At 42.6% G+C, this 21,268-nt stretch overlaps 1 protein-coding gene across 1 annotated transcript in view; it reads right to left on the minus strand.

Moving 5' to 3' along the window:
* MYO16 (myosin XVI) overlaps positions 1 to 21,045 on the minus strand; it is a 579,863-nt gene extending 558,818 nt beyond the window's left edge. Inside the window, exon 1 of the mRNA XM_059144127.1 lies at positions 20,937 to 21,045. The gene's annotated coding sequence lies outside the window, so the exon portion shown is untranslated. The remainder of the gene's footprint in view (positions 1 to 20,936) is intronic.
* Between the last annotated feature and the right edge of the window lie 223 nt (positions 21,046 to 21,268).

Genomic DNA, 21,268 nt, shown 5'->3' on the forward strand with positions numbered 1-21,268 from the left:
ATAGCTTGTTGGGTTTCTTTAGTGATATACCTGAATTCCCTTCTCTATTCTTTGCATATTAATTGTTCGACTTTTGGCTACCATTAGGTTTGTGTATGACATATCATGCATATAGAAGTCTATAAAGTTGATAGTCACATAAGTTTAAACCAATTATTTACTCCTCTCCCTCCACCATTTTAGGTATATAGTGTCATACTTTACACCTTTTTATTTTGAGTCTCTTGATTGGTTTTTTATAGAAATACTTATTTTTATTACTTTTGTGTTTTCTGCTTTTTTAAGATTTGATTTATTTACTTGACAGAGATCACAGGTAGGCAGGCAGGCAGAGAGAGAGAGAGAAAGAGAGAGAGGAGGAAGTAGGCTCCCTGCTGAGCAGAGAGCCCAATGTGGCGCTCGATCCCAGGACTGAGATCATGACCTGAGCCGAAGGCAGAGGCTTTAACTCACTGAGCCACCCAGGTGCCCCTGTTTTCTGCCTTTCATACTCACAGTTTTTCCTTTCCACTCAAATAGTTCCCTTTATTATTTTTTACAGGTCTGGTTTAGTGGTCATGAACTTGAGCTTTTGTTTGTCTGAGAAACTCCTTATCTCTCCTACACTTCTTTAAGATTTTTTTTTTAAGATTTTATTTATTTATTTGACAGAGAGGGAGGGATCACAAGTAGGCAGAGAGGCAGGCAGAGAGAGAGAGGAGGAAGCAGGCTCCCTGCTGAGCAGAGAGCCCGATGCGGGACTCGATCCCAGGACCCTGAGATCATGACCTGAGCCGAAGGCAGCGGCTTAACCCACTGAGCCACCCAGGCACTCAAGATTTTTATTTTTAAATAGTTGCTGCACTCATTATGGGGCTCAAACTCACAATCCTGAGATCAAGTCTTGTATACTCGACTGACTGAGATAGCCAGGAGTTCCCTTATCTCGCCTTCTAGTCTGAATGAAAGCCTTGTTAAATAGATTATTCTTGGCTATACATTTTTTCCTTTTGGTACCTTGACTGTATCAAGCCATTGCTTCTGTCATGCAGTTTCTCTGAAAAACCTACTGATAGCCTTATGGGGATTCCCTTGTATGTAACTGCCTTCTTTTCTATTGCTGCTTTTAATTTTCTTTATCACTTCTTTTTTTTTTGCCATTTTGATTACTATGTGAGTTCATGTGAACCTCCTTGTGTTGATTTTGTTGGGGGAGGGAGTCTCTGTGCAGGATCTAGATATCTGTTTCCTTTGCTAAATTAGGAATGTTTGCAGTTATTATTTCTTCAGATAAATTCTCTGTCCTATTTTCTTTCTCTCCTCCATCTGGGACTCATGTAAAACAAATGTTACTGTACTTGATGGAATCACTAAGTTCCCTAATTCTATTCCCATTTTGCATAATTCTTTTTTCTCACATTTGTTCAACTTGACTACTTTCCATTACTCTGTCTTCTAATTCATTAATTCATTCCTCTGCTTCTTCCAGCTTGCCATCTATTCCATCAGGTGTATTTTTAATTTCACTTGTGTTCTTCATCTCTAATTGGTTCTTTTTTATGTAACTATAAGACATTTTACGTAATCCCCATGAAAACCACAAAGAAGAAAAATAGAAAATATACAAAAGAAAATTACAAAGGAAACTAAGTATCTCACTACAAGAAAGGACAAATAAGAACATAACAACTATATTAAATACAGGAAACACTTAAGAAAATGTTAATAGTAAGTCCTTCCCTGTGAATAATTATTTTATACATAAATCATTTAAACAAAAAACATAAAGTAGTTGAATAGATTTTTATTTATTTTTTTTTAAAACAGATTCATTTTAAGATGTAAAGACATACATAGGCTACAGGATTTTTTTAACACTGACTACTACAAACCCACTTTCGATAATGATGAAACAACCAGACGGAAGATCAATAAGAAGAGAGGAATTGACCAATTCATCCTAGCAGACACATGGAACATTCTACCCAACAACAGTAGAATACACACTCTTCTCAAACGTACATGGAATATTCTTAAAGATGGATCACATATTAGGACATATTAGACCACAAAATGAGTTTAAAAATGAGAATATTTAAAAAAAAAAATTAAGAGGTCAAGATGGCGGAGAAGCAGCAGGCTGAGACTCCATCAGGTAGCAAGAGATCATCTAGATAGCTTATCAAACCATTGCGAACACCTACAAATCCATCAGGAGATCAAAGAGAAACAGAAAATCGACCACTTTCTGAAAGGTAGGGCCAGAGGAGAAGTGAATCCAAAGGAACGGGAGGATAGACCACGGGGGGGAGGGGCCAGCGCCCGGCAAGTGGAGCACAAAATCAGGACTTTATAAAAGTCTGCTCCACTGAGGGACATCACTCCAGAGGCTAAACCGGGGTGAAGCCCACACAGAGTCAGGTGGCCCCAGGTCCCATGGGGTCACAGAAGGATTGGGGGTGTCTGAGTGTCGCAGAGCTCGCAGGTATTAGAGCGGGGAAGCCAGCTACAGAGACAAAGCCGAGGAGTGAGCTCTCAGCTCAGGGTTACCTTGAACTTGTCACAGGCTCAGGGAGCTCGAAGCTCGGCTAGAGGCCAAGGAAATGGGAGCGATTGAGCACTTTTCTCCAAGTGCAGCCAGAGGCCAGGCAGATGGGAGTGATTGAGTGCTTTTCTGTGAGGGTGCGCTGAGCAGCGGGCAGAGCTCTCAGCTCCTCCGGGCCAGAGATTGGGTGGCCGCCGTTTTCATTCCCGTCCTCCGGAACTCTACGGAAAGCATTCAGGGAACAAAAGCTCCGAAAAGCGAACTGAATGGATTACCTAGCCTGGCCACTGGTAAGGGCAGGACAATTCCGCCTCAGGCAAAGACATTTGAGAATCACTATAACAGGCCCCTCCCCCAGAAGATCAACAAGAAATCCAGACCAAGTTCATTTACCAAGGAGAACAGCAGATTCCAGAGGAGAAGAAAGCAAAGCATGGAATTCATGGCTTTCTCCCCATGATTCTTTAGTCTTGCACTTAATTTTTTTTTCTGCTGCTCTTTTTTTTTTGACTTTTACCCTTTCCTCTTTTAACTTTATTTTAGCTAGTTTATCTTAACAATACCTTTCAAAAATAATAATAATATAGTAATAATAACCTTTTTTGAAACTTCATTATTATAATTAATTTGATCCTTCATTGTATCTAACTTTATTTTTGGCATACAGATAGGGTTTTTTCTTCTAAAAAAATTTGGGGTACAACTTCTCCTAATAGATCAAAATATACCCTAAATCTAGCTCTGGGCTTGTTCTAGCCTCCAACCCAAGCAAATTCTCTCCAATTTCTTTTTCTTTATCCTCCCAACCAACTTACTTTATCAACTCCTTTATTAGAAATTTAAAAAAAATTTTTTTTCTCATCTTTATAGGCATATCTGATCCCTTCATTGCATTTACCCTTATGTACGTTTTTCATTCTTTAAAATTTTGGGAGGTAGTTTCTTCGAAAAGACCAAAATACTTCCAAAATTAAGTGGGGTGACCCTGTTCTAGTCACCAGTCTAATATATATATATATATATATATATATATATATATATATATATATATATCTTTTTTAATATTTTTTCTTTATTTGTTTTCTTTTTTTAACTTTTTTTTTTTCTGAACTTCTTTTTACCCCGTTTCTCCCTCCCACAATTTGGGGACTCTTCTGATTTGGTTAAAGCACATTTTCCTGGGGTCTTTGCCACCCCTTTGGTATTTTATTTGCTCCTTCATATATTCTTATCTGGACAAAATAACAAGGCAGAAAAACTCACTACAAAAAAGAAAACAAGAGGTAATACTGGCTAGGGACCTAATCAATATGGACATTGGTAATATGTCAGATCTAGAGTTCAGAATGACGATTCTCAAGGTTCTAGCCAGGCTCGAAAAAAACATGGAAGATATTAGAGAAACCCTCTCCAGAGAGATAAAAGCCCTTTCTGGAGAAATTAAAGAACTAAAATCTAACCAAGTTGAAATCAAAAAAGCTATTAATGAGGTGCAATAAAAAATGGAGGCTCTTACTGCTAGGAAAAATGAGGCAGAAGAAATAATTAGTGATATAGAAGACCAAATGACAGAGAATAAAGAAGCTGAACAAAAGAGAGACAAATACTGGAACACGAGGAGAGAATTCAATAGATCAGTGACGCCATAAGATGAAACAAAATTAGAATAATTGGGATTCCAGAAGAAGAAGAAAGAAAGAGGGGAGCAGAAGGTATATTGGAGAGCATTATTGTAGAGGATTTCCCTAATATGGCAAAGGGAACAAGCATCAAAATCCAGGAGATGCAGAGAACTCCCCACAAAATCAGTAAGAATAGGTCCACACCCCGTCAACTAATAGTAAAATTTACAAATCTTAGCGACAAAGAGAAAATCCTAAAAGCAGCCCAGGAAAAGAAGTCTGTAACATACAATGGTAAATATGTCAGATTGGCAGTGGACTTATCCACAGAGACCTGGCAGGCCAGAAAGAACTGGCATGATATATTCAGAGCACTAAATGAGAAAAACATGCAGCCAAGAATACTATATCCAGCTAGGCTATTACTGAAACTAGAAGGAGAGATAAAAAGCTTCCAGAACAAACAAAAACTGAAAGAATTTGTAAACACCAAACCAGCTCTACAGCAAATATTGAAAGGGGTCCTCTAAGCAAAGAGAGACCCTAGAAGTAGTAGATCAAAAAGGAATGGAGACAATACATAGTAACAGTCACCTTACAGGAAATAAAATGGCATTAAATTCATAGTCACCCTGAATGTAAATGGGCTAAATGCCCCAATCAAAAGACACAGGGATGGAATCAGAATGGATTAAGAAAACAAAACCCATATATATGTTGCCTACAAGAAACTCATTTTAGAGCTGAAGACAACTCCAGATTTAAAGTGAGGGGGTGGAAAACAATTTACCATGATAATGGACATCAGAAGAAACCTGGGGTAGCAATCCTTATCTCATATCAATTAGACTTTAAGCCAAAGACTATAATAAGAGATGAGGAAGGACACTATATCATACTCAAAAGGTCTGTCCAACAAGAAGCTCTAACAATTTTAAATATCTATGCCCCTAACATGGGAGCAGCCAACTATATAAACCAATTAATAACAAAATCAAAGAAACTCATCAACAATAATACAATAATAGTAGGGGACTTTAACACTCCACTCACTGAAATGAACAGATCATCCAAACAAAAGATCAACAAAGAAATAAAGGCCTTAAACAACACACTGAACCAGATGGACATCACAGATATATTCAGAACATTCCATCCCAAAACAACAGAATACACATTCTTCTCTAGTGCACATGGAACATTCTCCAGAATAGATACATCCTGGGTCATAAATCAGGTCTCAAAGGGTATCAAAAGATTGGGATCATTCCCTGCATATTTTCAGACCACAATGCTCTGAAGCTAGAACTCAATCACAAGAGGAAATTTGGAAAGAGCCCAAATACATGGAGACTAAACACCATCCTTCTAAAGAATGAATGGGTCAACCAGGAAATTAAAGAGGAATTGAAAAAATTCATGGAAACAAATGATAATGAAAACACATTGGTTCAAAATCTATGGGACACAGCAAAGGCAGTCCTGAGAGGAAAATATATAGTGATACAAGCCTTTCTCAAGAAACAAGAAAGGTCTCAAATACACAACCTAACCCTACACCTAAAGGACCTGGAGAAAGAACAACAAAGAAAGCCTAAACCCAGCAAGAGAAGAGATATCATAAAGATCAGAGCATAAATCAATGAAATAGAAACTAAAAAAAAAAAAAAAAAATAGAACAAATCAAGGAAACTAGGAGCTGGTTCTTTGAAAGAATTAATAAGATTGATATACCCCTGGCCAGAGTTATCAAAAAGAAAAGAGAAGGGACCCAAATAAATAAAATCATGAATGAAAGAGGAGAGATCACAACAAACACCAAAGAAATACAAACAATTATAAGAACATACTATAAGCAACTCTACGCCAACAAATTCAACAATCGGGAAGAAATGGATACATTCCTAGAGACATATAAACTACCACAACTGAAGCAGGAAGAAATAGAAAACCTGAACAGACCATAACCAGTAAGGAGATTGAAACAGTCATCAAAAATCTCCAAACAAACAAATCCCAGGGCCAGACAGCTTCCCAGAGGAATTCTACCAGACATTTAAAGAAGAATTAATTCCTACTCTCCAGAAACTTTTCCAAAAAATAGAAATGGAAGGAAAACTTTCAAACTCATTTTATGAGGCCAGCATCACCTTGATCCCAAAACCAGACAAGGATCCCAGCAAAAAAGAGAACTACAGACCAATATCCTTGATGAACACAGATGCAAAAATTCTCACCAAAATACTGGCCAATAGGATCCAACAGCACATTAAAAGGATTATTCACCATGACCAAGTGGGATTTATTCCAGGGCTGCAAGGTTGTTTCAACATCCGGAAATCAGTCAATGTGATACAACACATTAATAAAATTAAGAACAAGCACCATATGATACTCTCAATAGATGCTGAAAAAGAACTTGACAAAGTGAAGCATCCCTTCCTGATTAAAACTCTTCAAAGTGTAGGGATAGAGGGCACACACCTCAATATTATCAAAACTATCTATGAAAAACCCACTACAAATACCATTCTCAATGGAGAAAAACTGAAAGCTTTTTTGCTAAGGGCAGGAATATGGCAAGGATGTCCATTATCACCACTGCTATTCAACATAGTACTAGAAGTCCTAGCCTCAGCAATCAGACAACAAAAAGAAATTAAAGGCATCCAAATCGGCAAAGAAGAAGTCAAACTATCACTCTTTGCAGATGATATGATACTATATGTGGAAAACCCAAAAGGCTCCACTCCAAACTGCTAGAACTTGTACAGGAATTCAGTAAAGTGTCAGGATATAAAGTCAATGCACAGAAATCAGTTGCATTTCTCTACACCAACAACAAGACAGAAGAAAGAGAAATTAAGGAGTCAGTCCAATTTACAATTTCACCCAAAACCATAAGATACCCAGGAATAAACCTAACCAAAAAGGCAAAGAATCTATACTCAGAAAACTATAAATTACTCATGAAAGAAATTAAGGAAGACATGAAGAAATGGAAAAATATTCCATGCTCATGGATTGGAAGAACAAATATCATGAAAATGTCTATGCTACCTAAAGCAATCTATACATTTAATGCAATCTCTGTCAAAATCCCATCCTTTTTTTTTCAACGAAATGGAACAAATAATTCTAAAATTTATATGGAACCAAAAAAGACCTCAAATAGCCAAAGGAATATTGAAAAAGAAAGCCAAAGTTGATGGCATCATAATTCCAGGCTTCAAACTCTATTATAAAGCTGTCATCATCAAGACAGTATGGTACTGGAACAAAAGCAGACACATAGATCAATGGAACAGAATAGAGGGCCCAGAAATAGACCCTCAACAATATGGTCAACTAATCTTTGACAAAGCAGGAAGGAATGTCCAGTGGAAAAAAGATAGCCTCTTCAACAAATGGTGTTGGGAAAACTAGACAGCCACATGTAGAAAAATGAAATCGGACCATTTCCTTACACCACACATGAAAATAGACTCAAAATGGATGAAGGACCTCAATGTGAGAAAGGAATCCATCAAAATCCTTGAGGAGAACACAGGTAGCAACCTCTTCGACCTCAGCCACAGCAACTTCTTCCTAAGAACATCACCAAAGGCAAGGGAAGTAAGGGCAAAAAATGAACTATTGGGACTTCATCAAGATCAAAAGCTTTTGCACAGCAAAGGAAAAAGTTAACAAAACCAAAAGACAACTGACAGGATGGGAGAAGATATTTGCAAACGACATATCAGATAAAGGGCTAGTATCCAAAATCAATAAAGGGCTCAGCAAACTCAACACCCAAAGAACAAATAATCCAATCAAGAAATGGGCTGAGGACATGAACAGACATTTCTGCAAAGAAGACATCCAGATGGACAATAGACACATGAAAAATGCTCCACATCACTCAGCATCAGGGAAATACAAATCAAAACCACAATGAGATACTACCTCACACCAGTCAGAATGGCTAAAATTAACAAGTCAGGAAATTACAGATGCTGACAAGGATGTGAAGAAAGGGGAACCCTCCTACACTGTTGGTGGGAATGCAAGCTGGTGCAACCACTCTGGAAAACAGCATGGAGGTTCCTCAAAAAGTTGAAAATAGAGCTACCTTATGACACAGCAATTGCACTATTGGGTATTTACCCTAAAGATACAAATGTGGGGATCTGAAGGTACATGTACACCTGAATGTTTATAGCAGCAATGTCCACAATAGCCAAACTATGGAAAGAACCTAGATGAATGGATAAAGAAGATGTGGTATATATACAATGGAATTCTATGTAGCCATCAAAAGAAATGAAATCTTGTCATTTGCGACGACGTGGATGGAACTAGAGGGTATTATGCTTAGTGAAATAAGTCAATCAGAGAAAGACAACTATCATATGATCTCCCTGATATAAGAAGTAGAGATGCAACATGGGGGTTTGGGGGGTAGGAAAAGAATAAATGAAACAAGATGGAATCAGGAGGGATAGAAACCATAAGAGACTCTTCATCTCACAAAACAAACTGAGGATTGCTGGGGGGAGGGGGGTTGGGAGAAGGGGGTGGGGTTATGGACATTGGGGATGGTATGTGCTATGGGGAGTGCTGTGAAATGTGTAAACGTGGCAATTCACAGACCTGTACCCCTGGGAATAAAAATACATTATACGTTTATAAAAAAATTTTAAAAAATAATATAAAAAATAATTGAGAATATTGGCATGAGATCATACCAAGTATCTTTTCTAACCACAATAGAATTAAACTAAGTATCAGTAACAGGAGAATAACTGAAGCATTCATAAATATGTGGAAATTAAACAACACACTCCTGAAAAGAAATGAGCCTAAGAAAACTTCAAAAAGGAAATTAGAAAACAGAAAATATCTTAAGACAAATAAAAATGAGAACACAACACACCAAACCTATGGGATACAACAGGTTAGTAACAAGAGAGAAGTTAATAGCAGTAAACACCTATATTCAAAAGAAGAAAGATCTGGAATCAATAACCTAACTTTACACATCAAGAAACTAGAAAAGAAACTGAGCCAAAAATTAGCAGAAGAAAGGAAATAACAAAAATTCAAACAAATAAATAAAATGGAGAATAGAAAAAAATAAAATGAATGAAACTAAGAGTTGGGCTTTGAAAAGATCAACAAAACTGAGAATCTTTTGCTAGACTAAGGTAAAAACAAGAAGACTCAAGTCAGAATTGAAGAGCAAATAGAACCATCGATGGCACAGAAATAAAAAGGATTCTAAAAGACTACGATGAACAACTGCAGGCCAGCAGTACATAACCTAGCAGAAATGGACAAATTCCTAAAATATAAAACATACCAACCCTAAACCCAGAAGAAGTAAAAAATCTGAGCTGAACTATACCCAGTAAGGAACTCCAATTAGTAATCATAACCTCCAAACAAAGAAAAGCCCAGGGCCAGATAATTTCACTGGAGAATTCTATTCAGCATTTAAAGAAGGATTAGTTCCAATCCTTCAAAAATTCTTCCAAAAAGCTGGAGAGGAAGAAACGCTTCCAATCTCAGTTTATGAGGCTACCCAGATACAAAGCCAAAGATACCACATAAAAAGAAAACTATAGACCAATATCCATGGTAAATACTGATGGAAAATCTTCAAAAAAATACTAGCAAACTAAATTCAGCAGCACATTAAAATCAATATAGACCACAACCAAGTGGGATTTACTCCTGGGATGCAAGAACATTTTAGCATTTGAAAATCTATTAATATAATTCATCCCATTAGTAGAACACAGGGCAAAATTCCACATGATCATCTCAAATGATAGAAAAAGTGTCTGGCAAAATTCAATACCATTTTATAATAAAAATGCTCAATAAACTAGGGATTGGAGGAAATTCCCACAATATTTTTTCAAAGTCATACATGAAAAGACTATAGCTAACATAATATGCAATGAAGAAAAACTAAAAGCTTTTTCTCTAAGACCAGGAGGAAGGTAAGGATGACCCTTCTTACCACTTCTATTCAACAGGGTACTGGAAGCCCTAGTCAGAGCAATTAGACAAGAAAAAGAAATAAAAAACATCCAAACTGGAAAGGAAGAAGTTAAATTATCTCTGTTCACAGACAATATGCTCTTTAATGTAGAAAGCCCTAAAGATTCGACAAAAAAAAAAAAAAAAAAAAAAGAATTCAAACTATTAAACAAATTCAACAAATTTTCAGGATACAGAATCAAAAAACAAAAATCAGTTGTGTTTTTATACACTAGGAGTGAAGAATTTTTTTAAAAATATATATTTTTTTTATCCCCAGGGGTACAGGTCTGTGAATCGCCAGGTTTACACACTTCACAGCACTCACCATAGCACATACCCTCCCCAATGTCCATAATCCCACCCCCCTTCTCCCAACTTCCCTCCCCCCAGCAACCCTCAGTTTGTTTTGTGAGATTAAGAGTCACTTATGGTTTGTCTCCCTCCCAATCCCATCTTGTTTCATTGATTCTTCTCCTACCCCCTTAACCCCCCATGTTGCATCACCACTTCCTCATATCAGGGAGATCATATGATAGTTGTCTTTCTCCGATTGACTTATTTCGCTAAGCATGATACGGAGTGAAGAATTTTAAAAGAAAATTAAGGAAATAATATCATTTGCAATAGCATCAAAAGGAATAAAACACTTAGGAATAAACTTAACCAAGGGAATGAAAGACCTGTTCTCTGAAAACTGTAAAATATTGTTGAAAAAAATTGGAGAAGACATAAATTAATGGAAAGACAACCAGTGATGATGGATTGGAAGACTTAATATTATGAAATGTCCTTATTACCCAAAGTGATCTGTAGACTTAATACAGTCTCTATAAAAATCTCAATGGCATTTTTTCAAGACTTTATTTATTTAAATGACAAAGAAAGAGAGAAAATGAGCACAAGCAGGCTGAAGGACAAAGGGACAGGCTGAGCAAGGAGCCAGACATAGGGCTTGATCCCAGGACCCTGGCATCATGTCCTGAGCTAAAGGCAGTTAACTGACTAAGCCACCCAGATGCCCCCCTCAATGGTATTTTTGCACAAATAAAAAGACAATCCTAAAATTTACAGAATCCCAAAAGACCTCATAGAGCAAAACCAGTCCTGACAAAGAAGAGACTGGAAATCTCGTTCTTCTGATTTCAGAATGTATTACAAACCTACAATGATCAAAACAGAATAGTACTGGCATAAATACAGAGGAATAGGTTGGGGCACCTGGGTGGCTCAGTGGGTTAAGCCTCTGCCTTCAGCTCAGGTCATGATCTCAGGGTCCTGGGATTGAGCCCTGCATCGGGCTCTCTGCTCGGTGGGAAGCCTGCTTCTCCCTCTCTCTCTGCCTGCCTGTCTGTGTACTTGTGATTTCTCTCTACCAAATAAATAAAATAAAAAATCTTAAAAAAAAAAAAAAGACAGAGGAATAGGTCAACAGAACAGAGTACAGAGCCCCAAAATATATCCTCATGTACAATGCTAAATGATCTTCAATGAGGGTGCCAAGACTACCTAATAAGGGAAAGATAGTCTCTGCAGCAGCTGCTCCTGGGAAAACCAAATGCCCACATGTAAAAGAAGGAAGCAGGATCCTTATTCTATAACATACACAAAAACCAACTCCAAATAGTTTAAAAACCTAAACATAGCCTTGGAACTATAAATCTCCTAGAAGAAAATAAGATAAGCCTCGTGACATTGGATACGGCAGTGATGTCTTGAATATAACAGTAAAAACACAGACAACAAAAAGCAAACATAAACAAATGAGACTAAAGCCAACTTAAAAATTTCCACACAGCAAGGGGATGTAATGTACAGCATGGCGACTATGGTTAACCCTACTATAGTCTATATAAGTAATAAGAATGTACTATCATTACAAGTTAGAGGTAGATTTTTAAAGTGCTCACCACACACACACACACACACACACACACACACAGTTATAACAACACAAGTGACAGATGTATTAACTACACTGTGATAATCATTTGCAATATATACACATAAAATCACTTTGCTGGGTACCTTAAATTTACACAATGTTATATGTCAATTACATCTCAATAAAGCTGGAAAAAATAAAAATAGAATTATCATATGATTCAGCAATCCCATTTCAAGATAGATATATATATATATACATATATATATATATATATCACAAACAGAACTGAAAACAGAATCTCAAAGAGATATTTGCACACCCATATTCACTGCAACATTATTGACAGCTGCCAAAAGGAGAAGAAACCTAACTGTCCATTGACGGAAGAACAGATGAACAAAATGGGGCACATACAAACAATGGGATATTATTCAGCCTTAAGAAAAAAAAGGAAATCTTGTCAAATGCTACAAAACATATGAACCTTGAGGACACTCTGCCCAGTGAAATAAGCCAGTCATGAAAAGATAATTGTGGCACAATTCTGTTTGTATGAGGTATTTAAAGGAGTCAAAGGCACAGGCAGAGAGTGCGGTGTGGTTGCAAGGATCAGAGGCAAGGGAGGGAAACTGGAAACTGCTGTTCAATGAATACAGGATTTCAGTGGTGCTATGAGAAAACTTTCTAGAGATCTGCTGCACAAGAATTAATACTGCTATGGACTTAAAAATGGTTATGATCGTAAATTTTCTGTTATTCCTGTTTTGCCACAAGGAAAAAAAATACCTGATGCACATAAATCTAAAAAAAAAAAAAAAACAGACTAAACTCTGACATAAATTCTTATAAATAGGAACCTTAGAAATTAATTCACCGAATTTTACAGAAGAGCAAAGGGAAGCATTCATTGTAACTAGCTTTTCAAGTAAGAAGTCAGGTGAGTCTGTAATGACTGACTTCTGTGAACTATTCTGTTTCCTTGTGTTTTTGTAATGGTTTAAAAATTATTTGTGAATAAGTGCGTGAACATAATATACATAATGTTATTATTTTTTATGGGAATCTAGAAACCAGTCTATAGGTATATAGATTCTAGGTTGTTCTATGAAGCTCAGGACATCTGACCTGTCCGGCTCTCTATGGTTTCAGTCATTCTCCATCACGTCCCGTGATTGCCAAGGACACCCCGAGTGACATCCGTGCAGGTCTGTCTGTTCCCCAGCATTCGACGCAACTGAGCATCACCTGAATTCACTTACAAGAAATACATGAATTTTTGTTTTACTATCCTCATATACCTTGGGCTTTAGTTCAACATTCTCATTTGTTTTCCTCGTTTAAGCTTATTCTCTTTGACTTAGAGGATGGGGACCAAAATGACAATGAGGAGATCCGTCTTTATACAATCTCTACTTTTTACACCACTAGTCCCAGAGGCCAATCACAGCCTTGCTCTTCTTATTCCCAACATTGCAAAAACCTGTCTATTGTCTTTAGCATTTTTTCCAAACCCGCACTCATGATGAGGTAGGTCCAGTCCTGACATTCTTCTTATGGGTTCATGTTACTCTTTCACTCTGCTCCCTCTCCACCTCCCACACACATCCTCACCAAATGTCACCTCACAGGTAGACGCTAAGGTGTGATGTCCCTTTCCTACGTGACTTCTTTTGCTTCCTCATAATGACATGGGACTTCAGAGCTGCGATGCTGCTTTGGAGTGTCTCCCACTCCACAACTGATTTTACAGTCTCTGTCCCCTGGGCTCCTTCCTCCCAGAATTTCAAAACCTATCCTCTTAAGATCCACTAGACACCAGACTATTTCAACAAGCTAGTGGGATTTTTTTCTCCAATGGTTTCACCATGTTGATGTCACCAACAAGTTCTTACTTAGTAAGTAGATTCAAGTCTGTCATAGCACTTGAATGATACGCTCTTACAAAGCACTGCAATTTGCTTACATCACCTAGACATTCCGAGAATGGAAATTCAGCCCAAGTCCGAGCACACTGCTGTCTTCCCCAGGCAGGATAACCCCACCTGAACTGAAAGAGCTTCTGCTCAGTGATTGGCCCTGAGCTAAGGGTGCAGGAAACTGCATCTCATTCAATCCGGCATTTTATCCTACATGAGAGCCACTCTGTTCACCCTGTTTCACAGATGAGGTCTAGAAAGCTTTTCCCACTTATTCATGGTGTCCAAGGGGTGAGAAGCAGATCTGAAATTTCGACATGTGCTAGTCCACCTCAAGTTCCCCCTCATTGACCACTTACCGCACTGTACCTTTGTACGGTGTGTTATGGCTGTAATTTCCTTGCCTCGATGACTCTTTTATCATCCATATTAGGAAAACTCTATTTACCATCCTTATTTGAATTCTCCTGGTTGTGCTGTTTCAGCAAACCCCTTCCTGAGAAATGTCTTTTTTTCACTCCAGAAAACTATTAGTTGTCTCTTTCTACACTCTATAAGATTAGCACAGCCACCACCAGCCTATATAAAATATCTTTCTCCATATTCTATTCTATGAAATTCCTTCATTTCTTATCCCAAAGTTCTTTTGTCTTGCTCTTGCATTTAGTTTTAAATCACTGGAAATAAATGTAAAGTTAATGACTCGCTGTCCCAAATCATAAAGATAAAAGGCATATTAATAGACTTTTTAAAAGAAGATTTGAGAGCTCATCAAATGATTTCTACCCAGGGACTCTCAACCACACATAACTCAGCTGCTTCTAACCACGAATCTAAATTAGAAAGAAAATGAGCATGCCTGAATAAGACTTTATCATTCTTAAAGGAATTATTTAATATTTCAAATGTGTTCATTAAAAGCATACAGTGCCACATGCTTGAGGCTTTAACCTACCAGGTTTATTTTTAAAACACTAATTCTACTAATAAAAGTGAAAGGAAGGCATTCAACATTTCAGTTATAGAAAAAGAATATATTCAAATGCCTATTTTCATGCATAATTCAATTTAGCTCACGAGAATTTGAACATCAAACTCACCTTTATCTACACCCTCAGTCATATTTTTTAACCAAAATGCCCTCAGCAGTTTTGGGGGGCTGTAACTGACTTAATTTATTTACAGTACGTGGTAGTGATGATGTCTGCCATGATAATCGTGTGTGGGTAAAGGAGAATATGAAACAAGCCACGAACACCATTCATTCGGTGAATGAAATATGGGTTCCGCCTTCATTGTTCTCTTCTTAAAATGCAACAAATCTACAACTTACTTTTTAAATGTCCAGTTTTGGGGTTGGGGAGATGATTATTCAGTAAAGTCAGTTTCCACATAAATTACACTGAACATGACCTTCAGGCCCCACCGCTCCTCCGGATCACGCGCAGTAGCTATCTTCTGCGAAGAGCAAGACGGCAAGTATTCAGGGCTAGGAGGGCCGCAGGGTCTCAGCGGCACTCAGCTTTGTTGCGCTGTGTCGTGTTGTATCATCTTGTTTCTGCTCTCTTTTACGAATAAAACGTGTGGCTCACAGGCTGCAACCCCAACAAGCCACAGGTTCTCTCTCGTCCACAGCCTACAGCTGTCTGGTCATCTCTTAAAAAGAAAGACCTGAATTTCTGCTTAGTGACAAGAGCACAGGTAACTCGGAATAAATTACTGTTTCTCCGGGTTTCTAGGACGAACAGATGATTTTCATGGGAAAGAGAAGGACACAGCCAGAGGGATCTGTGGGGCAGGGTCTGGGGTGGGGGCAGAGCGAGAGCCACATTCAAATGTGAGACGGGGCTCCGTGTGTTCAGAGCGCAGGGCGGGGTCAGGCCGGAACGTCCAGAGGGCATTTCCAGGGCTCCAAGCAGGTTGGTTTCTGCAGAGCTTACATCGAATCCATTCCTATAACATCTACCGAGCTACACACACACACACACACACACACGCACGCAAGCACGTGCGCGCAGATGCACCAGGACGTGTAGAAGTCACACGTTCAAGTTCCAACAGAGCAGGAAGCCTAAGGGGAGCAAGCCCATGGGGTGTAGGCGGTAAGGACAGGCCGAAAGAGGGACAGCTATGGGATGAGGGTGACTGGGGAGAGATGTGTGGCGTCTGACCCCAGCTGAACAGAGTGAGAAGCACGTTCCCAGCGCACCGGAGAACGGATCAAGTCTGTGCAGCAAGAAACACTAAATTCTGGGCGGGAAACTACCTACAGCTCCGTGTCATCCAAGGTAGCAGATCAGAATCAGGACTGAGGAGAGGCAGCCGCAGGGTGGGCAGGAGGGGTCCAGAAGGACCACTCGGGCTGTGCGAGGAGCACGTGGGGAACTGCGGGTAACGTGGCCAAATTGGCTTTTAAGATCAATCACTGGCACCTGGGACAGCCTGGAACACCAAGTTAGGAACTGAACCCTGAGCCTTGGCCGGAGATGAAGACTGACCAAGGCTCGGCATGAAAGACCGGAGTGAAGACGACTATGGTTAGCCATGTCTACTGATAAACCCAGACCTCCTGCGGATGGAGAGGAGGGGCCTGGGATTGGGAGGGGAAGAGAGGGTGGGAGGGCCTGCCATGGGGCTTCCACCCCTGCGCTGGGGGTGACGTGCAGGAATGAGAGAGGCCAGGTGGAGAGAGGAACAGGTGTCCTGAACTCCACTCGGAGCATTGAACCCCTGAGAGAAACAGGTGTCCTGAACTCCCCTTGGAGCACTGAAGCCAGGCAGGCAGGGGACGTCCAGGTAAGTGGTCCCACATGCAGATTCAGACTAGAAAGTATCCAGACCAAGGACCTGCAGGGGTGGAGCTGCATGCAGGGTGATAGTGCAGAGGGGCCCTCATGCAACATGGGCGGGGGAGAAGCAGGGCCTCCAGGGACGGCATGAGGAGCCACATCAGAGGGACAGGAGGAAAGAAATGCCAGACAAAGGAACCAGGAACAGCTAAGCGCTGAGAGCCTTGGGACAGAGGGTAAGGGATGAGTTTCTGTGACAGGGTCTGAATGGCAGCCGGATGGCAGGAGGAGAAACTCTAGCGAAGGCGAGTGGTACACACGGCTCTACCCAGCTTCCTCCATATCCACAGAAACAAGCGCTGCAGGAATTCTAAAGACCATGTCATTTAAAATTGCTCTTTGTAACACAATTACCCAGAAAGTATTGTAATCCAGCCTGGAATATCGAATGTATCCGTTGAGAGGATGCTGCCACTTGAAGTTTACAATCTGTTAGAAAACAGCAACACTTGGTGTCTGGATCCTTTTAGCCACAGTTAGATAATGTGCATCTACAGTTTCCTAGAACCAATGGCCTGATTTATTGGGAGGTCTTCCTCCTTGATGGAATCAAACCCAAGAATAACCAAGGAGGAAAATCTCTGCAGACTGCTGTCTGCATGGGAAGAGATGCGCAATTCTAGCTGGTTGGGAGGAGGCAAGATGTGTACCCCGGAGGGAGTGCCCTTGGCACAGTGGCTCTAAGAGGCAGTGCTCACGGAAGTCACTCAGGGCTGGCTGGAGGGACAGTCCTGTGTCCCACCCCAGACTCTGATTCCATAGGTCTGGGAAGGGCTCAGGAAATCCACTCTTACCAGGCTCCTGGCAGAGGGTGGAGTCGGGGGGGGGGGGGGTTTGGAGGGGGGATACAGGTGGATCTCAATTAGGCAGCCCAGGGAGCACACATCTGACTCTCTGGGTGCTTAAAGAGGCCAAGGAGTAGAAGTTCTTGATTTCGTTGGGGAAGAGGTTGAGGGGAGAGGCGGCTGGCTTCCCACTGAGCAGGGAGCCAATGTGGGGCTCCATCCCAGGACCCTAGGATCATGACCTGAGCTGAAGCAGCCACTTAACCTACTGAGCCACCCAGGCACCCTTGGGTTCAACATTCTGAAAGCGTAAACCAAATTCATACACAGGGTCACGCCCCAGGCAGGAGATTGCAAGGCGCTGTGAAAGGACCTGAGACAGAGCACAAACAATGTGACAATCACCCACCAGCAGCAGAGCTCTGGAAGGGCACAGAACTTTGCCTGGATCTCCACAGGGAGCAGGAACAGAGCTGGGGAAGCGAAACTGGGAGTGTGGAAGGAGTGGCCACGCCTACACTCACCTTCCAGGGGCAGCTGAGAGGCTCAGAGGACGACTTCAGAAGTGGCCCAGGGTTGCTACTGGGAGCTTCTCGGATCTCTGAGGGTGAACACACTCGTCTTCCCATGACTGCTTCCTCCCCTCAATGCACCTGGGGTGAAAATCATCTTTTTTTCCACTACCTGGCCCTTTTTTCTTTAACCCATGTAGATAAATTATATGCATCTTTAAACTAAATAAATAATTTTCATTGAAAGGTTTCCTGTTCTCTTGACATGCCCATCCTCTGCTCTTTGAAACTCGAATAGAACAATGTGTTACTTCTAGTACAGAGAAGAGCCCAGAACAGAGGAATGGCCACAGAGCGGGGGAAGGAGAACCAAAGGAGAAAGGGGTGAGGAGAGAAAAGGACTGGTCACTGCTGTTAAAAATACCATCTCCCCACGTTTGCCCATGTGCCTCCCTCTCAGGGGGTAACGGTCAAACCCTCTACCTTCCCACCCGCCCAATGCTCCTGTTTGGTAGAAAGACCAAAAAGGCAGGTACTTATTTGAAGTGCTCCACTCACCGCAGGTCAAATATACAGAACTATCTTTATATTTTTTTAAAAATTCACATTTAATGTATTATTTGTTTCAGGAGTACAGGTCTGTGATTCATCAGTTTTACACAATTCACAGCACTCACCATAGCACAGACCCTCCGACTGTGCTTAAATATCCCGGTTCCAATGAAATATATTTTCTCACTCATGCAAATGTTTTAACGCATCAAATGACCTGCAAGTTATGGACACACATGTATGTACACATACATATATCAGGGTCCCATATGCATTATATCTTAGTATGTTTTTACTCAACACCTTTCATCTTCTGATTTCTTAAGGAGGAAGAAGTGTTCCTATTCTCAAAGAACATTCGAGATCTGCAGTGGGTTCCCATTGGCTGGACATTCTCCTTTATGTGCAGGAGCACGGAGTTACCCACAGATCACATGGATGGGTGCCACGGTATCTGCCATAACTTGTGTCTTCAAGCATTCTCAGACCAAAGCGTGGGAAAGTCTTTACAAGATTATTCCGCATTCAAAATAAAATAGCTATTAGAGGACATGCTGAGCAAGCTTCACTCTCCCAGTTCCCAAAGGACACGGATAAACTGAACCATTGTGCCCTCTACATGAAATTCTCCTGGTTAAACTCATTTTTCCTTTTGTAAGTAAACATCGCAACATGGATTATTTGTAGAGCAAGTAATACATCCCTGGGCGTGTTAACGCTATCTCTAAAGCAATGCCGTATATGCTGGTTTCCAAAAGCCCATCAAATATAAACCTCACAGGTTCACACAGGCTGGTTACCCTTGGCAAGGGACCACAGCTGTTCATGTTTAGCCCATGTTACATACGCTTGCATCATTTTAATAAACTAAACTTGAAACGGACGACCTGACATGCTTCGGAGGACCCTAAACTCACGGCTGACAAACCACCTGCAAAACTTTTCGAACATCAAGAGCACAGGAATAGGACACTTGATGGTTCAGGGAGGTCTGCTGCCGCCCTGTCGTCAGCTGTGCGGCTCTGATGCCCAGAGCTCCTGGACGACTTGGGGTCGCTCGTTCTCACTCTTCATTCTGGGTGAAAATCACTAGCGGACGCATGGATAGACTGCGGGAGCTTCGTAAGCACCCCAAGAACCCACGGCAAACATGCGCGAGGCATTTTAACCTTCCGGAACAGAGAGACTCCAAACATTTCCGGAGACCCTCGGAGAAAGCCAGGCAGGGTCGGCGCTCCCGGAGCTCCTGCGCGGGGCAGAATAAAGACCGCCTTTGCGCCTGCCTTTCTGCTCCCCCACTCCTTCGGCCGGTTCAGAACAGCGAAGTTTCCCTGGGCCCTGCTGAGCAAAACACCATCCAAGGGCTGGAGAATTCTACCAGGTGCCAAACGAGTAACGCACCATTTGAACGCACTGGCTCCCTCCCCGAAGCGGAGACCGGAGCCCGAGCGAGCCGCCGCAGCTTCTCAGTCAGTCATGACCGACACGCCGGGAGAACTTGATGAGCATCATCTCCATTCCCTCTGGGGCGTACAAGGTGCCAAAACCCGGCGCCTCCACCGAGCGGTGGGTTCTACCAGCGGGGGGAGGTGGGCGGAGGCCGCGCGGAGCAGGAGCCGCGAGCAGCCCCGATGGGTACCCCGCTGCCCCGCCGACTTGGCCCGCAGGGTGGCGGCCGGGCCTGCAAGACAATGGAGCGGACACTGGCCGGCGGGGGTCGCGGTCAGGGGTCAGTGGGATCTGGGGGAAGAGGCCACAGCCAGGAAGCCCACCTTCACCCCTACATCTTTGTTCTCTGCGGTAGTCGCTCTTTCTCATCCCCAGAGGAGAACGAGAAGGAAGACGGTCCCCTGCGGCCCCCAGAAGTGGCCGGGTGGGTGACCGCGCGGCCCCTCCCATCTCCCGCAGCAACCACAGGCTCCCAGGTCCCTCTAAACTGCCAGCTTCGCCTCCTCTCCTCGGCCAGGTCCAGAGTTCAGAGGCTTCCTGCTCTCCGCCCGCGCTCACACACCTCCCCGCGTCCCCTTCCCGGGGAAGGACCGCCAGCGTCCTCTCCACGCCCCCCTCTCCACGCCGGGACTCGGGCTGGGGACCCGCGCGACCTAGGTGCGAGCACCCCGCACCCTCCCGGAGTCGCCAGCGCCGCGGGGCAGGGGGGGGGGCGGCCTCTGCGCCCCCGCCGACCTCTGCACCCGGGGCGAGGCTGCTCGGCCGACCGCCCCGCGCTGGGGAGCGCGCCCCGCGCCCCGCCGCCGCCCTACCTGCCTGAGAAGGCGCCGCGGGAGCGGCGTGCAGCCGGCGGCGCGAACGCGGGGATCCGCTCCGGGTGCGCCGCGGCGGGCGAGCGGGGGCGGCGGGCCGCGGGGGCCGCGGGGGCGCGGGGGGCCCTGCGCCCGGGGGCCTCGGCGCGCTCGGGGCGGGCGCGGTGCGCGCAGCCGGGCGGGCGGGAGGCTGGCCGCGGCCGCCGGGAGCCGGGTGGGCTGTGCTCGCTCCGCCCGCCTCCGGGACCCGCGGCCGCACTCGCCCCTCCCCGCGCGCCCCGCCGGCCGCCGGGCTCGGCTCCAGGTCTCGGGGGCGCCGCCTGCCCCCCTCG

This window comes from Mustela lutreola, chromosome 13, assembly GCF_030435805.1.
Source record: "Mustela lutreola isolate mMusLut2 chromosome 13, mMusLut2.pri, whole genome shotgun sequence".
Classification (NCBI taxonomy): Eukaryota; Metazoa; Chordata; class Mammalia; order Carnivora; family Mustelidae; genus Mustela; species Mustela lutreola.